Source organism: Sander vitreus, chromosome 8 (assembly GCF_031162955.1).
Source record: "Sander vitreus isolate 19-12246 chromosome 8, sanVit1, whole genome shotgun sequence".
Taxonomy (NCBI): domain Eukaryota; kingdom Metazoa; phylum Chordata; class Actinopteri; order Perciformes; family Percidae; genus Sander; species Sander vitreus.
The window spans coordinates 31119817-31147771 of NC_135862.1; the positions used below are offsets into that span (position 1 = coordinate 31119817).

The window sequence follows — 27955 nt, forward strand, 5'->3', positions numbered from 1 at the left end:
CAAATATAAACACTAATCTGTTATACCTTTAAATTATACCAATTAGAGCTGCGCGATAAGGAGAAAATCAAATATCACGATATTTTTGACCAAATACCTCGATATCGATACCGCAACGATATTGTAGGTTTGACTATTGGTGCTTTAACAAAATATTTACACAATGAGATTTTTTATAAATAATCACCAATAATGTGGATATAATGACTAAGTGGGTAAAGGCACATAATAGAACAGCTAGAACACTCTGGTAAGTTCAGAAAATGACATCACTTTACTGTAATGCAGCCTTTAAAACCAGGAAAAGACAACACTTATGCCATATTACGATCCAAAATCTAAGACGATATCTAGTCTCATATCGCGATATCGATATAATATCAATATATTGCCCAGCTCAAATACCAATGCAAGATGATAAAATATCATCAAAAATCCTGACTGGGACCCATTAATTACTTAAGGGGTGACCAATGAGAATGTGCTCACTTTGCAAAGGTGTCCTGTTTCTGAAAGTTTACAACTCAAAATGGAGTCTTTGTGAAGAACACACACACACACACACACACACACACACACACACACACACACACACACACACACACACACACACACACATCCCTAAATAAGGTCCTTGACAGCATGTTCTGAGTGTTGCATGCAGCCACTAATGCTTTACTAATCACCTTAGTCTAGATTTCACAGCATGAGACCTCACTTCTCAAACACATGTAGACACACACACACTCGCTCACTTTCTCTCTCTCTCACACACGCACACACACACACACACACAACCAAACGTACTTAATATGTGTGTCTTCACCAAACGCGTGCTGCGTGTGCGCACATAGAGCCACACACAGCATGCTATCTCCCCTTTCCATTGGCCAATCTCCAATTAGCATACTGACTGTAGCCCTTACTTTGATCTGACACTATACACCATTCTCTCTCTCTCTCTCTCTCTCTCTCTCTCTCTCTCTCTCTCTCTCTCTTTTAATACTTTTGGTTAAATGTCCTGCCCAAACCATCACTTCCCTTCCCTCTTTCACAAACTCCCCTCCCTCTTTTTGTTTTCCTCCTTTCTGTCCATCACCAAGAAGTCGGCTTTACGTCTTAATTATACGTCTGCGTCAAGGTGTCACCTTAGTTAGTTATGCCTTAGCTGTTGAGAGTGTGGGAAGTATTCTACAGTTTTAGGCCATGCCAGCACCACAGAACTAAACAGTAATGTTATGTCATTTAAGAAATAGGTTTACATTTTCTGACTTTCACTTTGTGACGTGGTATTAATTAAAGGTTGCAAAGAGAGGCTGTTTACCAGCTCTTGTCTGACAAAAGTTGTCTACGATACAATTGAGGAGAAATGGCTCTTCTCCAAACCCGTTCATGTTGTGTTCACTATCAAGTTATAAATCAACTTGTTGCCACCCCCACTCACACCACGTTCACACTACGTATTACTAACCCTGCCCATTCTCTCCTCCGCTCTCCCCCCCCACCTGCCTAATGGATGGCCCGTAGAAGAGCCCACCTGTCGGCCAGGTTTGTCCCCTTTCTGTCTCCTTAGCTCGCACTATGAGCAAGGCAGCATTGTGCTGTCTCACTGCCTGCCCATCAGCATTTCATTCTCCTGTTTTTTTTAAATATCTATGTATACATATAAATATATAGATTAGTATTCAGTATGCATTAGCTTTGATTCTTTTGTTATTGAACACAAGATATTGGCAAATCCCATGTTGTCAGCAACTATGTGCAAAAGCCACATTGCATGATGTGGAGGAACTTGGAAACAGCTTAACTCACGCTAAAAGTCACGCTATTTTCTCAGAAATCAATGCGCATAGTAAAAACACTATGAACTGTATTCAACTGTATCCCTTGGGAATGATTTTGAATTTGACACGTTTAAGCCGAATCTTTGCACAATTACCCCTCACCTCACCTCCTCATTCACCCCAATCCCTGCTGCTAGCTGCATGCTTCATTGTCCTTCCCACCACTTCACACACACACACACACACACACACACACACACACACACACACACACACACACACACACACACACACACAGATGCCTTGGAGGTATCGAGTGGCCACTCACCTGGATCTAAGTGCTCCCCGTGGAGTGTTGCGGCTAATGATGTGTCCTCAGCATGAGCTTTACTTACCTATTTACATCAATGCACTTTAATAGTGTTAGGTAGCCTTCCCTATTCACATTCATTCTTTTTAAACTGTGTTCTCTTGTGTGTCTTGCTAGATACATGCACACGGCCAGGGTCGGTATCAGTTCACTCTGAATATACCCTTTTGAAAATGCTGGAGCTGATTTTTATTTTTTTTATTTTTTTTATTTTTCTTAAATGTCTCTGAAGGAAGTTAGGTACTTTAGACTAGTATCACTAGCACTTTCACTTTTCAATTTCACCGTAGCAGACCAAAAGCTGTGTGGCGTAAAGCATTAAATGAACTCAGTTCACGATAATTCTGTTACTTGAGGTTGCACCGATCTGCCAGTTCAGAACAGTCATCCTGCATTCAGCCTGTCTATTAGCCTGCAGTCAAATCTATGATGCGCTTGACTAGTAATGTCGGTCTGCTGTCTAAACAGCGGCCCCAAGGGCTGCTGTGTGTCTGTGCACACATCTTTCTGTGCTTCCTAGTGCCCCTCCAGTCCCTTCTCCCTTTCTGCCCCCCTTTTCTTCTCCCCGCGCGCGCGCGCGCACACACACACACACACACACACACACACCTACACACACACACCTAACTTTTATGTATGTGCATGTGGTAGTACGCAGGGTCTGGTGTGGTTACTTTGTGTCAGTGAAGACTTAATGAGGCGAATAAGAAGCTTTTAGAGTCAATGGAGGTGGATAATGTGGTTGAGGGTTCACTCGTGTGTGTGTGTGTGTGTGTGTGTGTGTGTGTGTGTGTGTGTGTGTGTGTGTGTGAGTGAGAGTGAGAGTGAGAGTATGAGTCCTTGCCACCAGCTAGCAACATTGTTGTTCTCTTCTGCCCTGCTGCACCTGATATAATAAGCTACAGACTACTCTACAATCCGTGTTGTTGGTGTGTGACTGTGTCTGTACTGATGCTCTGGACTGAAGAAAGAGCTTCACTTATCTTTCCTGGGGTTTAAAAAAATTATTATCAACATTATTACATTTACACATTGCAGGCACGCTTATTTTAGAATTAATCTTCCAGGTCGACCATTTTATGGAAGCAGCGTTGAGGCTTAAGTATTGGCTATACAGCATATAGCAGACAATTTAGTAAAGAATTGAAAGAAAATGTATGACATCAATTATTTTTGTGTTACAAAATCAAATTAGATCAACAAGTCGACAAACAATCTCTATTTGAATGGCCAAGTGCTGAATCAAATGCAGAGTCTAGCACACCATCCCAATAGAGTGTTTATTTGGCATTTCGACACCGTCTCCTGAGTCACTTATTGGTTCATGTTGTCCTGTAAAAACCTTCAGTTAGTTCAATGCAATGTTTAGATCCCATTATCTAAACATAATTATATATATTATGTATTTATATTATAAATAAAGTGAGGTTTGAAAAAAGGATTCAAAAGCAGATCTGTAAAGATTTTGACTGTGCAGAGTACTGAGCAGGATGTTGGTCTGCACTGTGATGGTATGAACATAGGAACAGATGACAGCACATCCCCCTCCTCCTGTCTTCCATCCTTCCCTACGTCCCTCCCATCCTCCCTCCCTCCCTCGCCACCTGGAGCCAGCGAGCCGTGACACCAGAGGGAGGGAGGGAGGGAGTGATGATGAAGGGACAAGGGACTAGAGAGAGAGAGGGAGGGAGAGAGAGAGAGGGAAGGAGCTAGATGGAGAGAAGAAGGATGGGAGGATGAAAGAAGAGAGGGGGCATATATAGGCATATGTGAATAAAAGAAGATACAAGAATCTGTGTCTGTCATGAAATAGATTCATCTCAATGGAATAGAAGTTAAAAAGGAAATTATAATTTTTCCCCCCCATAGTCTAATGAGTAAAGTAGCAAATCTAGTGATTTAAAAAAAGTAAAATGACAACAGTGCTTTACATTTGCGGCACAATCTCTATGCCTTCATAATTTCCAAAGAATAAAAGATTATTTTTCTGAATATTGTAATCAGTTTAAAATACTTTAACACCTTAATTCATTCAGGGAATTTGAATATATGGGATCTTATTTCAGCATCAATCTGCTTCACATTTACATACCCATTATCCTAACCAGAATCTCTCCAGTATAACCTTAGTCTTCTCTTTAGTGACTAGTGTTTTAATGCTAAAAGATTGCACTGTATGTCATCAAAAGTGAGAATGAAAACAAGTTTAGATCCGTTTGGAAAAACTAGTGCGTGCATTTCTGCGGGAAGAACAAAACATGACGCACACACTATGCGGTTGCCGGTAATCTGTGTAGAAGGGTTTGATTTAGGGGTTGATTTATCTGCGTAACATTCTCATAAAACAAATCATTTATTAGCAGAGTCCATTTACTCACCATGTATTGTTCATTCCTTCTCTGTCATCCTTTTTTCTATATATTTCTCTAACCTCCTCTGACACCCCTAAAAGAAAGCAGTCCCTTTCCTAACCTGCCATTGTCTTTTTTTTTTATCGACTGTGCATGAATACACAGACAAAATTGTTAGTGTTTGTGTGTGTGTTTTGTAGGCTAGGAGCATGGTGGTCCCCTGGAGAGCTCATTTTGTCGTCTTCTCGCTTGATTTACCTTCTTCGTCTTCTGCTGTTTATTACCAGTCATTACAAGCTGTTTGGAAACCTAATAGGACACACTGACAAATAGACTGGGAGAGACCCAACCAGGATAGGCAGCAGAACACAGAATGTGTGTGTGTGTGTGTGTGTGTGCGTGTGTGAGAGAGAGAGAGAGAGAGCATTTGTGTGTCATGTTCATGTTTGCCTGTGAGAATATTTGTACATGCAACATCAGCTATCTTAACTCATGTATAGAAGTTGTCTGCTTTGTGTGAGTGATGTCTTTATTAGCCATCTCTGTGTAGGTGTGTGTGTGTGTGTGTGTGTGTGTGTGTGTGTGTATATATTTGAATGGGTGGCCAAAGATAGAAGGCTATATACTATACTGTACCTGAAACCCCCCCTTGCATTCCCCTCTTCTCTTTCTCGCTCTCTCTCTCTCTCTCTCTCACTCTCTCTCGTTCTCTCTCTCTCTCTCTCTCTCTCTCTCTCTCTCTCTCTCAACCCGTCCAGGTGTGGCTGCACCAGCTGCTAAAGAGAACAGGACAATTACACACACACACACACACACACACACACACACACACACACACACACACGCACACTCACACACTAACATACACACAGGCTTCCTCTCTATCTCTGCTGGCTAATTGTCACAAGACAAACAAGGCGCTTTGCCTTTATGCGCTTCATAAACAGGGGCCAAGCAACAATTAACTCCCTGCTTAATTCTCTAACTATTCTGAATTCATTTTCTCCTGTGACAGGCACATCTGTCACAGCTGGTAGCGAGTGAGAGTATGTGTGTGGGAGAGAGTTTGGGCCTGTATAGTAATGCAGTCAGGTTGTGACTTTGAACAGGATACATTACTACTGTATGCGTGTATGATATGTATGAAGTGCGGCAGGTTAAAACCACGGTGGCACGTGTGTGTGTGTGAGAGATTTCTGTGTGTGTCCATACTTACGTGTTATGGTTTATGTTTGCTTCTGTATTTGTGTATATGAGCATACTGTACCCTTTAAAAGCATCATGATGTCATGCAGCAGGGTAGGTTGACCTGAATCTTTGTTTAAAAGAGAGCATGAAATGAAGATAGGAGAAGCAAGACAGGACAGCTTGGACATTGTTCATTGTTCAGACTATTGAAATAAGTCAGCCATATCCGAAACAAAATCTGAAAAAGAAACTACAGATTGCCTGATTGTCTCTTCTCTGTCAGAGATGAGAAGCAGCCGCAGGTCCTGACTCACATCTTGTAGACTCAGGCCTCAACCTTGAATCTCTTCTACTTCTTACACTTGTTTACATTTATCTATTCCACCAAGGCCAATGGTGCATTCAAGTGCTCCTTGGATGGTCGCTTTTCCCAAGTTTTGAAATTGTTCTTCCGACTTCGGTGTGTTCAGGAGCTTTACGCAACAGCATGAACGCTAAAAAGAACATGTATTATATCTTAGTGCTTGAGTGTTTTAACAGCACGGTAATAGCTCTTTCCAGTATTTGCTTGACAATGAAAAGCGAAGGAAACGGATCAGGTGAGCCATGAAACTCATTTTTCAGATTATTCTGAAAATGAAAAATAATTTGTGTATTCACCCTGTGATTCGGATCCGCTCTAAAATGTAATCATAATTACCAGGTTTGATGGCGCTACAGTTAGGTGAGGAAATGTTTTTTTTGTAATTTAGGGAAACCAACCCTTTAATGAACTTTAAATATTTCAGTATTCCTCCTCTGCTAGTAAAGGTTTTGGGACTAATAGGAAATAGATTTTTTATTTTTTTTTTGCCCTCATTGAAGTGATGGTTCGGAGTAATTTCACCCTAGGCTGCTATGCACCTTGACCTCGAGCCAAACAACCCCCCAATAAGCTTTTTTCCCTTGTTATAACGTTGGTCGAGTTAGCGTTATCAGCTGGTTAGCTTAGTGCAGGTGCTAATGGATCCACGTTTGTATCTCGTAAATTACCCCACTAATAATGCCCGGAATGATACCAAACTTCTACAGTAGTACAAATAGTTTCTGTACTTATAAAACAAGGCATTGGAAAGTTTGTAACTACACCAGAAGTATATTTAAATAACACTTGCCTGATGGATATTCCTCCCGGCTGCTACCGCTCCTCTCGGCTGCTACCGCGCGATAGCGAGTGTGTATCAGGCAAGTGTTATTTAAATATACTTCTGGTGTAGTTACAAACTTTCTAATTCCTCGTTTTATAAGTACAGAAACTATTTGTAAGTTTGGTATCATTCTGGGCATTATTAGTGGGGTTATTTACGAGATACAAACGTGGATCCATTAGCGCCTGCACTAAGCTAACCAGCTGATAACGCTAACTCGACCAACGTTATAACAAGGGAAAAAAGCTTATTGGGGGGTTGTTTGGCTCGATGTCAAGGTGCATAGCAGCCTAGGGTGAAATTACTCCGAACCATCACTTAAGTTTTGTCCATGTATGTGAATACATAAACAGAGCGGACCAAACATAAAGTAAAGTAAAGTCTATTAAAATGTATGCAGTATAAAATAATATAACCATTATAAAAAGTAACACTGCTATATATGGAATAGGAGGAATAATCAGAAACGGAAGAAAGCAGATTTGTGAGCGTGACATAATGGGATAGAGGGCAACATAATGGAGTGAAGAAGGGACAGGCACACAAACGGCAGTAAAAAAGTGATACTGTACATCGCCAGAATGACACTATAGTAAGTGAGAGATGGAGACTTCGTGAAAACGAGCTGTTGACAGAAATAGTGGCGATTACATATCAATTGAGTAGATTCATACTGATGGAAAGCAGTAGGAGGGGAAACAGACCAATGCAGGGGAAGAATGCACAGAGGACATGGAGAGAAGAGGCGAAGGGAGAAAGAGACAACTGAATGCAGATCAATAGAGTGAAATGAAGTGAGAGTGTGGGTGTGGATCAGATTGAATAAAGCCAGAGAGTGAGAGATGGAAGGAGAGTTTGGAGAGAGAGAGAGAGAGAGAGAGAGAGAGAGAGAGAGAGTTCTAGCAGATTTTGGCTCACGCTCAGTCCTCTTGCCGAGCAGCTGGACTTCATTAGTGGCTGGTGTTAATTACTGGGACTGTACACACGCGCGTGCAGATAAGTGTGCTTGCACAGACACGTGAAACACACACTGATAGATGCACACATACGTACGCGCACACTCACACAGCCTGTGATTCAGGGTCACCTTGCTAGCCTTGTTTGAACCAGCGGAGAGAGGGGGAGATGGTGCCAGACAGACAGAAAAACAGTCTGCTGTGGGAGTTTTATATGTTGGTGTACGTTTATATGCAGCTGGTAGATGGACAGGTGACACTGGTTTACTCAGTCAATGGTTGAACACAACAAGATGGGTGTAGCTACAGAGTGCAGGAGAGAGCCAGAAATACAGCGATAAGGGAGTAGATGATTATAGAGAATAGAGTGATGAAGGTGGTTGCCCTTGTTTTTTGTAGATTTTTTAAGAATTGAGTGCAAAACACTGAAGCCAGTCTGACGTAGTGAGACTTTGTTCTGAAGGACTGCAGTGGTGGTCACTAAGTACATTTACTCAAGTACTTAGTACAAATTTAAGGTAGTTGTACTTTACTTTTCATGCCACTTTCTACTTCTCCTCCACTACATCTCTCAGGGAAATATTGTACTTTTTACTCCACTACATTCATCTGACAGCTTTAGTTACTTTACAGATTAAGGTGTTTGCACACAAAATACATGTAGTTAAAGGTCCCATGGCATGAAAATGTCACTTTTTTTAACATTAATATGAGTTCCCCCAGCCTGCCTATGGTCCCCCAGTGGCTAGAAATGGCGATAGGTGTAAACCGAGCCCTGGGTGTCCTGCTCTGCCTTTGAGAAAATGAAAGCTCAGATGGGCCGATCTAGAATCTCCTCCTTATGAGGTCATAAGGAGCAAGGTTACCTCCCCTTTCTCTGCTTTGCCCGCCCAGAGAATTTGGCCCACCCATGAGAAAGAGAGAGACATCATGGCTTTTAAACGAGCAAAGTGGCAGTTGGTCAAGGCCACACCCCCACTCTCCACCTTGCCCCCCCCTCTCTCCTCCTCAATAGCTACAGACACAGAAATGGCACATACTAAGGAAAGCTCATTGTTTGACTGGCTCTAGTGGCTGTAATTCTGCACCAAGGCTGAATTTTGGAAAGAGACTTCAGATACAGTATTAGGGGACCACTGAGGTCTATATAAAAGAGACTTCAGATACAGTATTAGGGGACCACTAAGGTCTATATAAAAGAGACTTCAGATACAGTATTAGGGGACCACTGAGGCCTATATAAAAGAGACTTCAGATACAGTATTAGGGGACCACTGAGGTCTATATAAAAGCATCCAAAGAGCAACATGTCATAGGACCTTTAATAAAATAAGATGTTTTGTTATAAATCAAACTACCCAACAATGTACAGGCCTACAAGTCCAGCTGAAATGATTAGCTGATTAATCACTTAGCCGATTGACAGAACTGGTTTGATCGTTTCCAGTTTTTAAAATGTGAGGATTTTTTCTGCATTGAGTATTTTTACTTTTCACATTTACCTGATGATACTTATATACTTTTACTTAAAGTGCTCATATTATGCTTTTTGGCTTTCCCCCTTTCCTTTATACAGTAGTGTTATATATCTTTTTGTGCACGTTATAGGTTTACAAAGTGAAAAAGCCCAAAGTCCACCCCAAAGGCACTTACCATCTTCCAGAGAAAACATTGTTCACAAACTGTTCCAAACTGCTCTATTGTAGTCCAGCCTTTACTTACTTAAGTAAAACATCGGAATACTTTTTCCACCACTGAAGGACTGTCTGGAACCCCTTCCCAGCTGCGCTGTTCATGATGCAGCTGTAAAAGTAAAGTACTGAATGACTCACTGCTACATTTATTCACGCTAAATGAGTCTACACAATGCTTTAAAAGAAAAGAAAAAATGTAATGTGCCGTTTTTACTTTCGTGACACCATCTTGACATTTTGCTGGTGTCACAGTATGACAGCTGACTTCCTGCTGTGTTCATGCCGGCATTCCATCAGAGCAGAGCGTCTGAAACGCGGAATCAGGAAGACGTGAATCAGACAGGAGTAGCAGTGTAGGTAACTGCAACAGCAACACTGTGAACGATTTGAGTCAGTGCAATGCGAAATGTACAGCCCACATGGATGTGATCATCATTTTCTGGATTCCTGCTTCACCGTCATCTGGCTTTGAATACACAGATCATGTGCTTGGCACACATACTGTATGTTTGGGCCTGTTGCCAGTGGTGGTTCATTTACTGATCAAGTGGTTTTTGTTTCACAAGCTGCTGGGGTGACAGACGGGGATGAAACAAGACTTACAGTAGAATAGAAAACAAAATACTAATAATTTGGCCCAAAGACAAACAAAACAAGCCCATGTATGTTTTAGTTTGGTAGTCTTGGTAAATCCAGACTTACACATCCTGATTCATCATCATGCTGAGTAGCAGTAAGCTCCACTTCTAGCTGTTTTATTCAGCGACGGACTAAAATCCAGTTTCAATCCAAATCCATTACTTGGAGAGAAAGGGAAGATCGTTTAAAGACGAGCAACCGCACAGCATGAGGCGGGATGCAAAGCCATGCTGGGAGAGGTTGAAGGGTTTTCATTGGCTCTTAATTACACGATAAAAGACAGGAGAAGGCAGGAGTGAGAGCGAGGAAGAGAGAAAGGTGGAAACAACGGTATACACGGTCGCTCTTATCTTTCGTCTCTAAACAGATGTCGACCAGGCTGTTCTGTTTATTGCAGTACAAAGGCCTTCTGACAAAAAAACAAAACACACACACAGCCATGCACACACATCATCCTGGACAAATCAATGCATTCTGGTTTCAGTAATTTCCCAAGGTGCATTGCCCCCTCCCCGACCCCTCACAAGGTGACAAAGCCTGCCGCGGTGGAGAGAATGTCTTACTTTCTGCCCTCCTTTCTTAAATCTATCTTCCCTTGTTTACTTTTTTCGTTCCTTCATTGCTTTCAGCTTACGTGCTTTGATATATTCTGTATGTGCATTTACTGTACACACTATGCAATGTTCTGCCACACTGACAGCTCACAGCTCAGTGGGTAGAGCAGGCGCACATATACTTCGAGGTTTATGCCTCGATGCAGAGGTCCAGGGTTCGAAGCCGACCTGTGACGATTTCCTGCATGTCTTCCCCCTCTCTCTCACCTAGCTGTCCTGTCAATTAAAAGCAGAAAAAGGCCCAAAAATACTCTTACTCATTCTTAATCAGCGTTTTACTAGAATAATGCTATTCATCCAGACCAGGAAGCTCAGATTGACTTGGTTGTTTGTTCAACCGTGGAAAAAAAGTCCTTAAAGGTCACAACACCGAATCTATTTGTATCGCCAAAAAAAAAAAAAATCAGAGATGTGGACAGCGAAAGGATCTGGAACCAGGCATTATTGTTTCACTTATTTAAATCACCAAAATAAGTGCTATTTTATTTTTGCCTTAACAGCATCCAAGGCGCTGTACGTGATGCAATCAGTAACCTCCAAAGGCACATATTTTAAACGGCTGAAGTCGTTGCAGTAGAACCAGCAATATGGGCTCCGTTCACTGACAGCCTGTGCCCGCACAATGTCCTACACAGCATAGAACAACTCACCTGCAGCGCTCCATCATGTGGGGGTATGTTCTGTTTAAAGGCTTGGTAATCGGATGGCATACTGAAGGTTAGTAGATTGGACACAAAGAGTTGGGCCGCAAACACCAAGTGAGCCCCCCTCTCCACCCACAGCACAACGATAATTACAGTCATTATGCTATTATTGTATTGTCATTTAATGTGTTTTAGGTAGAATAAGTCATTTTCTGAATTTGGCCACTTTTCTTCCCTTAGTTTACTTTATTCCGCTCTCCTCCTGTGACCCCTCTACTTCTCCACCAACGCACGTCCTCATCACATCTTCTCTGTCCCTCTTCATCCTCATATCTCTCCTGGATGAGAGACACTCATTTGTGACGGAGCCAACCTGCTAATGGTGGATGGCAAGAAACAAAACTGTCCATGCCAAACACACGCACGCGCGCGCGCGCGCACACACACACACACACACACACACACACACACACACACACACACACACACAGTATTTGTGCGTAATAACATGGACATCCGTCTTGAAATACTTATACTGACAATCCTCTGCAGTCACACACACACACACACACAGCAAACATTCCCAGGTACAGGCACACACGCCGACACACATCAGTGCATAGAAACACATTCACACTAATGTATTCACATAACACTCCGTATGCTCCCGGCTGCATTGCTCCTGGTGCTGGGCTCCCTCTCTGCTCTGCACCGTGCCTCCTCCTCCTCCTCTTCGTCCTCCTCCCCCACCACCTCCTTCTCCTTCTCCCAGTACATCTGGCACGCTCAGCTGCCGAGGAGCGCCATAATTATCCCGCCGGAGACGCACACACTCGCACGCGCATACACACACACTCTGCGACGCAAGCTCAGACACACACTTGTCTTCGGCGATCCGCGCCGCTCCCTGCTGCTCTTCGTCACTACCGGGGCTTCATTAGAGTGTGTGGAGAGTGTGTGCGTGTGTGTTTGTGTGTGTGTGTGTGTTGAGGCATGGTGTGTTTGGATGCTATCCAGATGTTTTTTCTTTATAGTTGAGGAGTCGGGCGTGTCCTAGATGCAACTGCCCTGCTCCTGTATGCTCAGTGTTTTGAGTTTGAATCCTGACAGTCTCACCTGCAATCTAGTTTCTCTATCCGTTTCTCCCCCTGTTGACATCAGTGTCCAGTCTAATTTAGCCATCATTCAGAAGACAGCAAGTGGGCAGCAGAGAGTATCACTATGCGTCAGTCTGGGATGGAACTATGGCCTCGTTGTGTTGCAGGAAGGGAACATGGATGCTGAGCCTCGCACCTACCAGTTGTGTCTGTCTAATCTTTATTGCCAAGACAATCAATCCCACCTCTTTCTGTTAAGTCTGTATTTATCTTTAAATATAACTAGAATTTGTTAATAAAAAGTATGTTCTACTAGTATGTAGGACTGTGCAATTAATGATCACAAAAACGGAGTATTCGAGAAAAACATGAACACATTATTTTGCCCATTACGGTTTTTTGCAAGTAAACTCTTTTTTTTTCTTGTGTTAAGTTAAAACGGGAAAAGTATTAAGGGAAATTTGATTTGTTTCACTGTGTTTTTTAACTTCAATAAATGCAACACCTTTCCAAAAGTCAATGAGCAATCGCGTCGAATAATCGTGATTTCAATATTGAACAAAAAAAAAAAATTCCGATTAGGATTCTTTCCATAATCGAGCAGCCCTACTAGTATAAGTTACCAGAAAAGTTGACATTATAAATGGAAAGGATAACGACGCGCCTTACAGTAATATAAATACATGAAATGGACACATTCTCCACTCACACTTTTAGTTTCTCTGCAGTATTAATTGCAGAGGTGTTTTAGTCTGCCTGGTGTCACATTGTAATTACTTGTCAGTGCAGGTGAAGGAGAGGCTGAGGTTAGAGTGCTGCTGCCTTGGGGGGGGGGCAGTGTGTGTGCGACAGAGAAAGAGAGGTAAAGCCAGAATGTGAATGAGTGAGTACAGTGTGATTGGCAGTAATTGTGTGTCTGTGTGTATTTATAGTAGGATTGGGATTCAGTGTGGAAGTGTGTGGGTGTGTTTTGTAAGTGTAGTCTCATAGTGCCCGCTGTGGCTGCTCAGAGTGGTACTGTAGGTTTGATTTCATGTGCCTCTTTGTGTCAGATTCACCACCGTGCAAAAAAGCTATTGGGCTTTGTGAAAAGGGTCTGGAAACGCCTCCCACCATTTTATTTTCAGTCCATGCTTCTACTGCCACAGGAAGCATGGAGCAAAGCACCTGCACAGTCACATTGATGAGTGTTAAAGACCAATCAAGTGACAAGCTCTGACTGTCTGTACGTCATTGAGGAAATAAGCAACTTAAGCCCATTGATTGTGGTCTTTCTCAACCAGCATTTGTTCAGAAATGACTGTAAAGCACTTCATAAAATGATGCTTCATTCAAATGGAAATAACATAATTGTTTAAGGATTCTTAGAATTGATATATCGGTGTACTTAAGTCAAAATGATACTGTCCATCGTCCGCAAGGACCAACACGGACCACCAATTTGTTGTGACATGTTTGCAATCACCATGCTACAGGTGGTAGCTTAGCGATCTACTCCACGTGTGGAACGTGTCTTTCAAGCAGAAACACAATGCGTCCGTGGTGTCCGCAGCTGTCCATGTAAGGGTCCGTTTGGTCATATAATCGAGCCTTGGGTCATAAGTACAGTAGGTACAGTCAACCACTTTAGTTTGCGAGCTAACCGCTAAAACAGTCAGTTAGTAAGAATAACATAAATTCAGACCACACACACACACCCAATGAGACCATCATTTTTAGTGGTGTTGGCATTGATCTCTGTTTTCCAACACTAAAGAAATATGGATCCACATGTACACAAATACATTTTTATACCGTTTCTATTGATTATACCACATGCTAGTTCAATTGGTAATACATCTTCGAAACAATGTGAATTCCCTACTCACATAATGAGAAGCTACAGGACTGGTTGAATGGCCAGGTCTAGTTGGCTTCAGTTCCTCTGTCCTCTCCTCCTTTAATCCCTGCATTGTCTGTCCACTTCCCCTACGGTAATAGGTTTACCCATGAGATCCACTGGACTTTGACACACACACACACACACACACACACACACACACACACACACACACACACACACACACAGTGCTAGGGGCCTAGGTAGAGGTGTAATTTCCCCAGTGTTCTCCCTGACCTGGAATATCTGACACTGTGACACCAGAAAAAAGAGGGGGTGTGTGTGTGCGCGTGTGTGTGTGGATGGGGAGATGTGAAGTTTTGCGAGAGGGGGAGTGGAGAACAGGTTTGAAAAAAGGTTTTCTGTGTGTTGTTTTTTTCTCCGTGAGCCCTTACAGGAACTGCCAGGTTTTCACGATGGGGCCGAACAGGACTAGCCACGGCTTAGGGGTAAATCACAAATGATAGGGTTTATTACAAGGTCAAACTGGACTCGCTGTAGCTTACCTACCAATTCAGTGCACCTGCAGTATGCAATGCTGGCTTGATTGTGTGTGTTGACTGTATGTATGAAGTCAATGTGATAAAACTGAAGCAGTGAAATAAAAGCCAGTTTGGAAGAAAAAATAAATACATTTGTATGTTGGTATGATGCAGTCCCAAGTGTTTCTGTAGCCTTTTGACTGGTTGATTTGATTTGAAAGTGGCTCTAATGAAAATGTTAATATTCAACTTCAGTACTTATTGAAGAAAGTTATCCAAGAGGGAATGTGAATCCCATGCAAGAGCAGTGTTTGAACCTCAACATTATCACTATGATGGTCCTGACTTCCTATAGAAAAAAGTTCAGGATTATTCGGCACTGTAGACATCTTTAAGCAAATGTGAAATATCAAGCATTGACTCAGTTTACATTTTTCTTTTCTCGTCTTTATTAGAATAATTCCATCATAATCACTATCCCTTTTTATCAGCCTCAACACTGTAATGCCAGTCTTTCTGTCTGCCATCTGCCCATTAGTCACTATAAAGGCTGCAAACAGCGCTGGCTTCCTGACTTAAATTTGGACAAATGGCTGTCGGATCGATAGCTTCCCACCAGCAATATTTGGTATCAATGCATGTCCTCCTCATTACCGCAGCAGGCTGCCCTCTCCATGGACCTGAATTATTCATACACACAAACGGGCACAAATATGTAGCTACACACACACACACACACACACACACACAGAATACTGCATCAGAGAAGAAGACAGCATTTTGCTTTCTCTCTCTGCCTCCAATCGTTCCCTCTTCTCCTTCTCCGGTTTACTTTAGCCCAGGGTAGAAGACGAGTAGACCAAGCACCAACTCCCTGTTTCTCTCTCTCTCTCTCTCTCTCTCTCTCTCTCTCTCTCTCTCTCTCTCTCTCTCTCTCTCCTTTTTTGACCTCTCGTTCAACCAGATGCTTACTCATGGATACTTGCCTCGCTCAGCACATCTTCCTGGCTGCGAGTTGTGTCTTATTTTAGTTTCTAATAATACCTGTTAGACCACACCAAAAGTGATTCTGTTTAAAGTTGTATTTGATGACTTTATTTTCCCCAGAGCAAAATGGGTTTGTAGTTTGTTAGACTGAACTTTTTGATGAGCGTTTTGGCCAACACACCAGTGAGGAAACTAATGAAACATCTATGATTTATTATAAGCCAAATTGCATGTGACGGTGACCCACTTATTGGCCGGTCAAACAGAGATATGATGCCATTCAATATCACAATATTAATGTACCAAAACATACACAATATGAAACAACACAGCATGAAAAACTCTTTAGAGGGAACTACCCTGTGAGTGCACTGAAGAGAGTATCCATGATAATTTTCTCATTTTATTTTTGTCTTCTGTATCCTTCCTTCTAAGTCTGTCATCGGGCATTCTTTTGATGTAATCAAACACAAATGACCTGCTCTACACCTTGTGTTATCATCGCGGCAGCAATCCTCTACTCCCGTAATATTGATCATAAAGTTAGCCACTTAATGTTGTCTGCTAATGGTTTGTAATGATGCCGCTTCTGTGTGTGTGTGTGTGTGTGTGTGCGCGTGCGCGCGTGCGTGCGTGCGTGCGCCCCCTGTATTCCAATCACGTCCGCTCTGTAACAGTAAGGAAATATGGGATCAGTGTTAAATACAGAATACATAAAAACTGCTGTAACTCGGCTTCGACTCACACCTGTTAGCGCAAAAACACACACACACACACACACACACACACACACACACACATAGATGGATTGCGACGCTAGAGATTAGATTTAAGTTGTTTTGTAGTTGAAATAAATCACTATTCTGAACACACAGCTCCTTCTACACTAGCTACCATCATACAATCTTTCCAAGCATCACTTGTATTTACTATTTTGCAGATGTACAGTGGGGCAAAAAAGTATTTAGTCAGCCACCAATTGTGCAAGTTCTCCCAATTAAAAAGATGAAAGAGGCCTGTAATTTTCATCATAGGTACACTTCAACTATGAGAGACAAAATGAGAAAAAAAAATCCAGAAAATCACATTGTAGGATTTTTAATGAATTTATTTGCAAATTATGGTGGAAAATAAGTATTTGGTCAATAACAAAAGTTCATCTCAATACTTTGTTATATACCCTTTGTTGGCAATGACAGAGGTCAAACGTTTTCTGTAGGTCTTCACAAGGTTTTCGCACACTGTTGCTGGTATTTTGGCCCATTCCTCCATGCAGATCTCCTCTAAAGCAGTGATGTTTTGGGGCTGTCGCTGGGCAACACGGACTTTCAACTCCCTCCAAAGATCTTCTATGGGGTTGAGATCTGGAGACTGGCTAGGCCACTCCAGGACCTTGAAATACTTCTTACGAAGCCACTCCTTCATTGCCCGGGCAGCGTGTTTGGGATCATTGTCATGCTGAAAGACCAAGCCACGTTTCATCTTCAATGCCCTCGCTGATGGAAGGAGGTTTTCATTCAAAATCTCACGATACATGGCCCCATTCATTCTTTCCTTTACACGGATCAGTCATCCTGGTCCCTTTGCAGAAAAACAGCCCCGAAGCATGATGTTTCCACCCCCATGCTTCACAGTAGGTATGGTGTTCTTTGGATGCAACTCAGCATTCTTTCCCCTCTAAACACGACGAGTTGAGTTTATACCACAAAGTTCTATTTTGGTTTCATCTGACCATATGACATTCTCCCAATCCTCTTCTGGATCATCCAAATGCTCTCTAGCAAACTCCAGACGGGCCTGGACATGTACTGGCTTAAGCAGGGGGCACTGCAGGATTTGAGTCCCTGGCGGCGTAGTGTGTTAGTGATGGTAGCCTTTGTTACTTTGGTCCCAGCTCTCTGCAGGTCATTCACTAGGTCCCCCCGTGTAGTTCTGGGATTTTTGCTCACCGTTCTCGTGATCATTTTGACCCCACGGGGTGAGATCTTGTGTGGAGCCCCGGATCGAGGGAGATTATTAGTGGTCTTGTATGTCTTCCATTTTCTTATAATTGCTCCCACAGTTGATTTCTTTACACCAAGCTGCTTACTTATTGCAGATTCAGTCTTCCCAGCCTGGTGCAGGTCTACAATTTTGTTTCTGGTGTCCTTTGACAGCTCTTTGGTCTTGGCCATAGTGGAGTTTGGAGTGTGACTGTTTGAGGTTGTGGACAGGTGTCTTTTATACTGATAACAAGTTCAAACAGGTGCCATTAATACAGGTAACGAGTGGCGGACAGAGGAGCCTCTTAAAGAAGAAGTTACAGGTCTGTGAGAGCCAGTAATCTTGCTTGTTTGTAGGTGACCAAATACTTATTTTCCCAAGGAATTTGCAAATAAATTCATTAAAAATCCTACAATGTGATTTTCTGGATTTTTTTCCCTCATTTTGTCTCTCATAGTTGAAGTGTACCTATGATGAAAATTTAATTTTTTTAAGTGGGAGAACTTGCACAATTGGTGGCTGACTAAATACTTTTTTGCCCCACTGTAGTTACAATGGGTGTGTGCATGCTATATCATAATGGATGTGTGTTGGTTAAAAAATGTCACAGGCTTTGTGCCAAGAGTGACCATGATACAGACACATGCACACACGCACATGCACACACACACGCCATACATTTGTAGCATGGCTCCCTACACAGGGTTGATTTCAGACCAGATGTTAAGAATGCTCCTACTGTAATTAATCTGATCGCCATCCCTATGCGTGTGTGTTTTGTGTGTGTCTGAGGGAGGGAGGGACTATTGTGTTCCAGGATTCAGTATTTAAGTGTGCTTGGAGAACAAAAAGGACATACTGTACCTACTTGAGTAGAAAGTAATACATTGTTTCTGCTTTTTCATGCAGAATTGGTGAGAGCTAACAGTGTTAGTATTATACCATGTTACGCTCTTCATCCATTGTTGCAGTACCCTAACATTATAAGTTGTTGCAATGGTGCAACATTGAAGTTGTTGTTGTAATGGTGTTACTATCATACATTGTTTACTACTTGTTGCTATGGTACACTGATCATCACCCAACAGTAGTTGCTATGGTGCACTATTAATCAGTTGCAGCTACACTATAAAACACTGTTCATCAAAAGCTGTGGCAATGGTAAACTGTAATTACTTATTGCTTTGGTACACTGTTTATTGTCAATTTGTTGCTATGCTATAACCTTTTATTAGCTATTGCCTATGGTACAATGGTATTTATCATTCATCATTAGTTGTTGCTATGTTACACTTTATCATCAGTTGTTGCTATAGTACAGTGTTGTGCACCATCAGTTGTTGCTATGGTACTCTGTTCATCATCAGTTGTTGCCATAGTAAACTGTTCATGGTCCAGCAATGAACTGCAAGTCCTACCTTTTCAGTATGTATCGTAGCATCAAAGCCTTACTCTGGGGCTGAATTCAGATGACATACCTGTGTGTTTGCATGTATGTATTTGTACACGTATGTGTGTGTGTGTGTGTGTGTGTGTGTGTGTGTGCGTAGGCGGGGGGCAGTGTGCCCTGAGGCGCTCAGTCCTTAGCGGTTGACTAACGGGGTGCAGAGCGACCCTCATCCTTGCCCTGATCGATGCGGTGTGTGTGTGTGTGTGTGTGTGTGTGTGTGTGTGTCTCGTTAGCAGGAAGCCGAGGCGAGTCCAGGGACCCCTGCATTCCCTGCCCAGGGACACACACAGGTCCCAGCACCTGGACCAAACATACATTTGTACACACGCATACACAACCACACACACTCACTCACACAAAGATGCAGATGTACCCTCAAGCTCACCACCTCTCTCTCTCTTTCTCTCATTTTTTCCTTCTGTCGCTCTCATACACACTTTCTGCCTGACACGCACACACCATGCATACAGATTGAGTACACACAGCAGTCCCAGTGCGCTGCAGTAGCGCTAAGCTTAAAGTACAGACATGGCCTGTAACACAAACACACTCACTGCGGAAGGCGATGCTTCCAGGGGTTTGCACTGTGGAAAATATAAAGAAGAGGTGCATCCACTGTGGAGAAACGTTTTTGTGCATAGCCTATGTGCTCAAGTGCACGTGAGTGTTCCTAATCTTTAACTGTTTTGGCCAGATCTTAGCGCCCTCTGTCAAAGAGAACAGGCAGTTGGATAGACATAAGGGGCAAGTAAATTATACCCAGCAGTGTGTGTGTGTGTGTGTGTGTGTGTGTGTGTGTGTGTGTGTGTGTGTGTGTGTGCGCGCGCGCGCGTGCGTGTGTGCGTACTCACCAGATGGACCATGAAACTGTTGAAGTGGAAAGGTATGGTGGGTGCAAGAAATAGTGTCTGTGTGTGTGTGTGTGTATTAAAATAGGACTACTGATGTTCGAGGGTCCAAGAGTGTGAAAGCGGTCTATCTCATTGTCAAGGACACCTTTAATTACAACAGCAGGGGTCCTGTGTGTGTGTGTGTGCGTGTGTGTGCGTGCGCACCCGTGTGCTGACTAATGAAATGCATTTGATGGTGAGATGATCGGCTTAGTTTGATATTTCTGTGTTGTACTGCAATTTAAAAGTAAGGGCCTCTGTCAAATACTGCTTTCTAATATTCTTACAATCGCCTCCCCTTGAACAAATCAAAGCATCAGTAAGGGTTTAGAATTATCATTAATCTCATATTTACAGGCGGTGATAAGAAAGTAATGACATGTTCATAACTTCATTTATGTCAGCTCCTTTAAGACTCCCATTGCAAACGTTCTTCTCCTCTTTTTCTTAAAATGACTACGAACACTATAGACTTTTCCTGACAGTGGGGAACAATAATATTGTACTAACTCCCAAGTTATCTGATGATCACTTTTTGCTTTTGTGCTTCACATGTATTTCAAATGACAGCGGACTGCTAACTTACAATACAGCAATATAAGCTAGCTGAAGTTGAGCTGAGTCCAGCTTGTTAGCACACTAGCACCAAGCTAGTTGAGAATGTCACAGACTAGTATCTTAACAAGCTAAAAATCTAATTGAGAGGTATTTACTGAACCACATGATGGTGTCTTTGTCACCGGCGGAGGAACATTAAACCGAGCTGAAACTAAAGGATGAGTTCATGCTTCACACTGTAAGGTAGTGTTGAACACACCTGAATGTAAAGTGGCAGAGAGTAAATATGGCACCAGACCAGAAGATGAGATGGAGAAAGAAACGAACACCAGAAACAGAAAGCGGCCTTTCTTCTAATTTGGGCATAATTAGAAAACTGTTGTAGTGCTTCCTGTTGTGTTGCAAATAATAAAAAACCATTCCAGCTGAATGCTCCAGCAGTTATACAAGCTCTGCTGCGATTGACAAGTACCTACCTCTAAATAGACATTACACGGTAAAAATAAAGTACACACCACATACAAGTTGATCTTTCTATATATAAACATTTGATACTCAAAATGTTTTCACTCGCTCTGTCTGTCCGTCGGTCCTTGATGCCCCTTAATGCTTTTTAGCCCCCAGCCCCCCCTTCTTCCTCCTCTGAGCTCCTCCTCTCACTCCCTCCCCTTCTCTTCTCTGCAGGAGGCGGGGGGGTTATGAGTTGGCAGTCCAACTGCTGAAAGGGTGGACACCTATAGGGACCCTCACAGCAGCACACTGACACTTGCACATACACACATGCATGCACTCACTACATACCCAGAGCCAGAGCCCAGGGAGTGTATGTGCAGAGAGCAGCTGTAAGGCCAGTGGACTGTTACTGTAGTTCTTTGTTCAGCCCTGGCTCGGCTCCACTGAGCCTCTCTCTCTCTCTCTCTCTCTCTCTCTCTCTCTCTCTCTCTCTCTCTCTCTCTCTCTCTCTGTGTGTTATACTTTCATAGCTCTTTCTCTCCCTCTCATAAGTCGTTGACTTAGCATGTTCTAGCATTTATGTCTTTCATCGTTCTTGCCTTTGTTCTTGTTTTGTGCCTTCTCATTTCTTACCTGCTTCATCTGTTTGTGTCTCCTTCTCAGGGTGTTCGCAGGTCTTTTAAAAAGTACAATAATAACAACAACAACAACAATATTACAATGTGAATGTTATATCTTCCTGATGGATGTCACGCAGTGTTGATTTCAACATTTATACCCAGTCCATGAAAGCTTTTGGGGAGTTAACATGAGCAGTGAGAGCTGAGAAGAGTGCTAACTCCGGACACCTACTCACACCCACTCTCTCTGTTTGATTGACATGTGGTCTCTGGGAACTACAGTGCAAACACCACTGCAATGCCTGCGTATCCTTAATAATCATAAAAAAAAAAAATGTAATTTAAAAATCTACAAAAAAAGGAAATGTCTGCCTTTGTTCATCTCTACAGTACTTTTATCCCTACATACACACATGTCCAAAAGTCTAAAGGAGAGATAAACAGGCAGACAAAGACAGGTGAGTTACAAAGCAAGACAGACAGAGTGAGGCAAGTATTTCTGTTTTATACCGTCAACGTTTGATACATAACCGAGATCAAGCTGCTTTTTGTCCGCTCGTCACTGTTGCGACTCCCCCTACATGCTGTGTGTGTATGTATATGTGTGTGTGTGTGTGTGTGTTAGCCTGTCTCTCTGTGTCTTTGTATTTTAGTGTGTAATGCATCCGTCCCTCTGGGACTGTGCTTGGCCATCACAGACATATCATTCATGTGTGTATATTTTCCTCGTGTCAGTGTGTCTTAGTGTGTCATGACGGTTTCTGAAGTGAGGGGATGAAAGAAAGCATCTTCTGTCGCCACTGCGATCAGGCTAATTACAGCAGCTTAAGTGCTTTACCCACGGTCATCACACACTGTCAAAATACACCACTGAGCGCTTAAGCGAGTGTGTTTTAATTTTTAAAGGCCATGAAGGCTTTCTTTGAAACTAGCTCAGTTGTACTTAAGTGCTGCGCGCGCACAGATGCATGCACACTTCACTTGTCTGTGGGAGGGGTTTGAAGGCACACGATGCTCAGTTTTGGTCATTTTGTTGCAGTCCATCATTTAAAAGTCTCTGCCCTGTTCCTTTTTATCCTCACCCTCTCTTTCGCTTTCATACTTCTTAAGAGAAATTTGAAATATGAATGTACGTGTGTGGGAATGTCTGCCTTATATAGATTTGTCTGGTTTTATTTAAAAAAGATAGGGCGATTGGGACAACACACCACATACGCTGGTGTGTTTTGTGTGCGGGTTTGTGTTCATGTACATTCTCCTTTGTGAGTGTATAAATTAATGACTCTGGGAATGTGTGTATGTGTGTGTAATGTGTGTACCTGTGTACCAAGGGTTTTTGGGTTGTATGGTGCTTGTGGAGCCCTAATGGAGTGTGCAGTGTGTGTTTACGTGCTCCCAGGCCGCTGTTTAACGCTTGGCGAGCTGGAACTAATTTACTAATTGAGTTTTGAGTTGGGAAGAAACAACAGCGAAAGAGAGGGAGAAACAAAAGGGAGAGAGGGATGAAGGTATACGCTAGGGGCTTCTGAAAAAGTATTGAGAAAGGTAGAGAGAGGGGACAAGGGAGATATATATTTGTTTTGAAGTTGTATAAGAAATGTGTTGATGTGGCATGACTCTGGATGGCTTGAGTCTGGACGTTCTCTCTAACACACACAGAATCCTTTCAGTGCCACTTGGCATCCTTTCTGTATGTGCGTGTGTTGTGTACATGTCGGTTGGGTATCTGACAGGCACCTGTGAAAGCCTGCTGGTAGATCATAAAGAAGCCTGGCATCTCCCAGAACGCACTTCAACTGCAGTTCCCCATAAAGAAGGAAGAGAGGGTGAGCAGTAGAGTTGAAAGAGAAAATAAAGAATAACAGCCGTTTAATTGGGCAATTTAAAATGCGCAGCAACAGTTTTCACTTGGTCAACATGAGCACATTTAAAAAAAAAAAAAAAAAAAAAAAAGTGTTTTTCCACACAATAAGCTGACATAAATGCACCTACAGCGAATGATCTGTAAAGATAAGTTCCCTCTCCATCTTACACACTGTTTTCGTAATAAACAACTAAAATAAAACCGTCATTAAAGAACGTTTCCTCTAGTTACCAAACTAACGATGGTATGCTAGAAAACATAGGTACATTACATTACATGTCATTTAGCTGACGCTTTTATCCAAAGCGACTTACAATTGATATATATCAGAGGTCGCACGCCTCTGGAGCAACTAGGGGTTAAGTGTCTTGCTCAGGGACACATTGGTTGATGTATCGCAGTGGGAATTGAACCCGGATCTCCCACACCAAGGGCATGTGTCATATCAAATCAAGTCAGCTTTATTGTCAGATGTGCTATACATGCATGACATATGGCACAAATGAAATTTCAGTCCTCTTGGACCCACGGTGCAAAATGCAATAAAAAAACTGAAAGTTTTCTATAAATAGAAAAGACATAGAATAAACAATCAACAATTTAACATGACATAAAAATTAACAATCAACAATTTAACATGACATAAAAATAAACAATCGACAAGACATAAAATAAGCAATCAACAATTTAACAAGACCTAAAAATAAACAATCAACTATCAACAAGACATACAATAAACAATCAGAATCACAATCAAGGCACTTGAGTATTTACTTGATATACCCACTGCGTCATCACCACCCAAAAGTACTGAAACTATCTTAAAAAATGGAGAGAGAGAGAGAGAGTAGCAGCTGTGTTATCAAGAGCAGCATATAGTATATGACATTAGAAATAAATAACATATGAGTTCATGTCAAAAGAGGGGAAGGGGGGAAAAGGAAACAATGAGGCAAGAGAAGGTTGCTAGGGGAGAACACAGTACAGAGAAGACCTGAGGTAGAGGCTCTGTGGGAACAGTTCAGTCGGTAAAGGAGGGGAGAGAGAGAAAGAGGGGTGATGGGGGAGGACTTGGGGCGAGCCATTAGGGGAGTCATGTCTGTGCCCGTTGCCTCTCTCTCCATATTTTCCCATGATCCCCCTGGGGTGGTGACCAGAGATTTCTATAAAGGTCACTTTAAATCCAGCAAACCAAAGAGACCTGATATGTTCCTACTGTAACAAGCTTTTGTCTACCTTAACACCACAGAGCAGTGGTTTTCTATGGATAGACACTAGACACAAACTGACTTACACAGTAAATAAAAATCTCAGTTTTTGTAATGTTTTGTCTTTTAAAATAAATAAATAAATAAGAAAACGGTGTGTTTTTCCACGTTGTGTGTACATGCACATGGCAGTGGGGTACAGCTTGCTACTGTTTGCTTTAGAGATCTATGGAAGCCGTGCAGTACAAACACATATTTACACACATGGCAGTAGAGACACCCGTCAACATGGATCCAAGCGACATGAATCAACAACATGTTGTTGATTGACTTAATTCTGCATACGCTGTATGTGCCGTTAAAGGAGAACAGAAACATAGGCAACACTTTACTTGAAGGTATCTACATAAGAGTGACATGACACTGTCATGAACACGACACTGTCATGACACAGTCATGACTAGAGCCCGACTGATAAAGGATTTTTAAGGCAGATATCGATACAAATATTTGGTGATTTAAAAATCCGATATTCCGATATATTGGCCGATTATATATCAAAATAAAAATATCCAGAAACGCGTAACAAAACATAAAAAGATTTCCCTAACATTAGTTATTTGTAGTTATTTATGAGTCTTCACTAAAATAATATGATAATGCAGTTTAAAAATAAACTTGTTTGTTTTATTGTCACAACAGAACAGAGGAACATCAAAAATATATTCAAGTTCTGATAAATGAAATGTATAACAATACAAACTTAAGATATGAAACTTAAAGGGTTCAACACGAGTGTTGCCAACAGGGACGTTGTAGAGCGCCCTCTGGTGGACAAACTGTGCAACGCCAACATTCAAGGGTGTTTCGTCCATTTTTATTTTATTTTTTTCAAATATTCATTTATCGGCCATTATAAATGCCGATACCGATAATTTGGAAAATGCCTAATATCGGCCGATAGTCATAGATCAGTCCACCAATATATCAGTCTGGCTCTAGTCATGAACCCTAACCCTAACCATAACTCTAACCCTAACCATAACTTGTCCTGACAAAAACTGAATGACACTTCGTAAAAGAATTGTTATGTCATAAACGTTTATAACTTGTTTATAATGTTTATGCCACGTTCATGACCGTGTCATGTCACTCTTATGTAGTACCTTCAAGTAAAGTGTAGCCAAAACATATTTTAGGAGGTGATCCTTAGACTCAATTTTGCATTATGTGAGTGGGGACCTTGGTTTTGAAAAGGCTGTTCCACTGTGTCTCCACAGTAAAACGCTCTCCTGAGCATTAGTAACAGTAACAGGGTGAGCATGGTGGGGATTTTTTTTTTCACTTAATGATTTTTATGATAAATCCTCCTCTTTTCCCTCTTGATCTGTTTTGCCTTTATCCCCACTCCTCCCTACATAACTAAACCCCCCAACACACACACACCTCCACCTCCTCTCCCTTAGTGGTCCTCCTGTTCTCATCTCTCCTCCCCCGCCTCCCTCCATCTCTCCATCCCTCCCAGGGAGAGCAAATCCCTCTTTTCCTAGGTAGGAGTGTAGGGAGGAGTGGTACGGCTTAGATCTCGGCCCCCCGCATCGTCCCTTCATCATGCCCCCCTCCCTCGCTCCCTCCCTCCTCTATCTACTCTCTTGTTAAATTATGGTTTTATGCTTCTCTCCTTCCCGCCGCCTTTTCTTTCGCACTGCCTCCTCTCGTCTTTCCCATTACATTCACATTTTCATTTCAATTTTTGTCTTATCTAGTATGACAGTATTATCACTAGAATAAATCCTGCATCACCTGTCACACAAGTAGGCCCAACTGTCATTTAAATAACACTTTTAAACGCTCATTATCTGCAAACTAAGTGGCATTGAAGAGAAATGTGCAAAGCTACTTTTCTTGTCCTTTTTTCTTTATTTTTTTGGTCCCCTCTCGTGTCATCTCCTCTTTTCCTCTCTCTCTGTACATTCTCCTCCCCAGTTATCATTAAACACAGATTAACCATCATGTCTGTAGCTACAGCCCCTCCCCCTCCTCACCTGTCTTCCTTTGCTCTCTACCTCCGCAGACTCAGTGCCGTACCTCTGCCCACATCCTTCCATTTGTGCACTTTTTTTGTTTTGAGGGAGCGGGGGGGGTCGGCCAGTCATTAGGATTTCTTTTCTCTGTTCTTTTGTTCGTTCTTTTCATTCCTCTCTCCGCGCGCTGTCTCTCTGGCTCTTTTACCTGCCACTGTTACAGCGATGTTCCTTCCCAGCTGAAGGCCTGGGAAGGAACATCCCAGCTGAAGGCCTTGTTTGAGGAAAGGGTGTTCAAATGAAAGGGAAAGAGCAAAGACGGAGGAGGGGGAGAGAGAGATCAGGAGAGAAAGCATGCAGAGGGTGTCCCTGGGGAGTTGTGATGCATGCTGCGTACTCGCACTTTTAGAAGTTAGAATCTAGCTCCCAACCTTTGCTGTGCACTCTGTGCATCTCTTAACGTGTGGACACACAGAGCAGAAAAGGCAGTTGGACTGATCAGTCTCCCCAAATTGGTCAAAAAAGTGCCTTTGAACACAACAAAGCGACGAAACGCAATACGTCTCCATAACAGCAGGCGGCGCAAATCTGTATTGTCGCCCAAAATTGAAAACCGGCAGCTGATTGGATGAACACGTCACATGGGTCTGACTTCTCCGGAAATTCAAAGACAGACTGTCATGGCGGCTTGTTCAGAATCCGACCTCATATTGTACTAAAATAGTTCACTGAAACATGTTTCTGAAAACATTTGAAGTGAGAAATAGACCGTGCAGTTGCTGAATCTGTCTTCATTTCAGATCGACAAAGGTCAGTTTAAAAGATTTTCGTCAGATTTTGAGAGACTCTAGTCACGCTCATTCCGCTCCCCGTTTCCAGGTTAGCACTCCACCAATCAGATGGGTCATTTGAGTCTGACTGCCGGCAGTGCCCGCCCCGCCGATTACACATGTCAAATTGGCCAAAATGAAGGACGACGGCCCCTCGGATGGACGACGGCACGGAACACACTGAACAGACTCGAGTCACTGAC

General features: G+C 42.4%; 1 protein-coding gene across 1 annotated transcript in view; it reads left to right on the forward strand.

Annotated features, from left to right (window-relative positions):
- The window catches only part of znf423 (zinc finger protein 423), a 166358-nt gene that overhangs the window by 90555 nt on the left and 47848 nt on the right, over positions 1-27955 (forward strand). The window lies entirely within an intron of this gene.